The sequence below is a fragment of the Protopterus annectens genome, chromosome 1.part1, assembly GCF_019279795.1.
Source record: "Protopterus annectens isolate FY-2018-M chromosome 1.part1, PAN1.0, whole genome shotgun sequence".
Taxonomy (NCBI): domain Eukaryota; kingdom Metazoa; phylum Chordata; order Ceratodontiformes; family Protopteridae; genus Protopterus; species Protopterus annectens.
The window spans coordinates 1,492,459,788-1,492,462,287 of record NC_056726.1 but is presented as its reverse complement, the minus strand read 5'-3'; positions in this window follow the sequence as shown (position 1 = coordinate 1,492,462,287).

The following is a 2,500-nucleotide window of genomic DNA, read 5'->3' as shown; positions in this document are numbered from 1 at the left end:
GCTTCAGCGGCTAGAATGAGAAAATAAGCAGGGATATCATCTGGAGCATTGGAGCATGGCTTCAATTTCTGAAGGAGTTTTTTTATAGTAAAAGTGGGAATTGGTTTTAATGAGAAGAGAGGACACTGGGAAGTGTGGGAAGTAGGGGAAGGAGATGGAGAGGGGTAAGTGATAGTAGAAGAAGGGGTAAAGGATTGTGAGTTAGTGGAGAAGAGTGAAGGAGTGGTGGAAGAACAGGGAAGAGTAATGGTAGAGGAGGGAGGAGGTGATGTGGAGATTGTGGTGGTATTAGAGAAAGAAGAAGTAAGTTTAGAGATAGAGTCAATGAAAAAAGTGTTAAATTGGGTTGCTAAGTCAGTGTCAGTAGCATTTGGGTCAGGGGGTGTCTAGTTTGCCGGGGTTAAGGAGAGCGGAGACACCTTTCCAGAATTTCTGAGGGTTAGTTTTGTTGTTGTTTTGTAGTGTGGAAAAAAAGTTTTGTCGGTCGGAAATGATGAGTTTTTTTACTTTATTTCGAAGTGTTTTGTATTCAAGAAGGGTGAGGGGGGACCTGTTTTTTAGGTAAAGAGCCCAGGCTTTATCTCTTTGCCTCATAATAGTTAGTGTGTTTTTAGTAAGCTAAGTGGCTGTTTTAGTTTTTATTCTCTTTGTCCTTATGGGAGCATGGTGGTCTAGAATTTTTAGGAATAAGGTGTTAAAGTGAGCAACTGCGTTGTCGAGAGGTAATGTTTTTAGACAGTTCCAGTTTATAGCTTTTAGGGAGTTAGTGAAGGATGTTGTGCTAAAGTTTTTTTGGTTACGTACGGTAATATAGTTGTGGGAACGATGTAAGTATAAATGGAGTCGGTATGTAAAGATCGGAAGATGGTCACTAAGAGGATCTGGAAGAGTACCCCTGTCAGAGAAGTATTGAGGATGTGAGACTAGAATCCAGTCCAAAATGCTGTCACTGGAGAGGTTTTTTGAGGGATGTGTTATAGAGTTAATTAGTTGTGAAAAGTTGTAGAGGTTGATGTTGAGTGGGTTTGTAGGAGATTGAATGGATGCCCAGTTAATATTCACATCTCCTAGGATTATTGTTTCATTGCTGATGCTGGTGGAGAGCCAGGAGAGGATGTGTTCAACAGTAGAAATATTATCCCCTGGGGGGATGTAGAGGGAAGCTATACATATGTGCTTATGTTTGTTAATTTGAAGTATTGCAAGTAGTAGTTCGGCGTTCTTAAAGGGTGGGGTAGGCTTATCATAGGGAGTGACTGATAAGGAGGATGAGTATATGAGTGCTACTCCTCCTCCTTTTTTGTGGGATCTATCTTTTCTAATGATACAGTAATTTGGTGGTATAATTTCAGAGTCTTTTATGTGGGGTTTTAGCCAAGTTTCTGAGATGGATAGGATGTCAGGTTTATTATGATTTATCCAGGCATGGAGGTTTGGGATTTTATTAACTATGCTTTGAGAATTTAAAGAAGTAAGGAATATTGACTTGTCTGTGGTGGATGAGTTGGATGGGCCAGGGTTGGGATGGATGTCACCTGATAGTAGACTGCAGATCAGATATGAGATTGAGTTAGAGAGGTAATAGCACAGTTTGGAGTGTAGGTTGGATTCAGGTGAAATTATTAAGGGTTTGTTAGTTATTAGTGGGGTAGGAGATTTATATGAGGTAATAAGTTTGTAGGGAAAAAGTAGGATGTTTGCTATAGGATAAAGGTGGGGGGAGATTGGGGTCCAAGGATGTGGGGAGAAGGAAAGATGGTTATTTACATGGAAGGAGTGTTGATGGTATGGAGTGTGGGACTGGGTGAGATAGTGAAGGTAGGATAGGTTGAGAAGTAAAAGTAATAGATAGGAGATTTGTGAGTGTTTAGATAACATGGTGGAATAGGTTATTTAGAGGTACTATTTTTGTGTAGTGTTGGTAGTTACAAGAGAGGGATATATATAGAGTAGCTAGTAGGTTGATAAAGGAGGGGGAGGGGTGAACAGTAAGTGAGGGATTAGTGTAGGTATGCTGGAGAGTGGTAGTGGAGAGGATGAAAAGGCCTAATTGGATAGGTTTGATCAGATAGAAGAGGAGGGTTGGAAAATTTGAGCGGGAAAAAGGGAGTGGGTGTTACTAGTGAGGAGGAGACTGATTGGTTTGGGAAGATGGTGGGTGTGGCTATGGTAGAATAAAGGTAGAGGTACTGGGGGCGGGTGAGATTTGGGGGCAGGGTAGGGGAGCGGAGTGAGCCCGCTGGGCGAACGGAGCGGGTAGAAACAAGGAGAGCAGGAGAAGAGCAGGAACAATCAGCAGATTGTGTAGTTGCTGAAAGGTGAGTAGAGAAACATATAGACAGAAGGACAGAGGTGGTAAAAATATGTGAGACAGAATAAACAGGAAAAGTTATAGTTTAAAGAGAGAACCAGTAGTGAGAGAATTAGTCAGGATTAGTGGTAAGAGACTGCCATCTAGTGGACAAATGGAGAAATGCAGCTTGTAACCCACCTGGGCAGT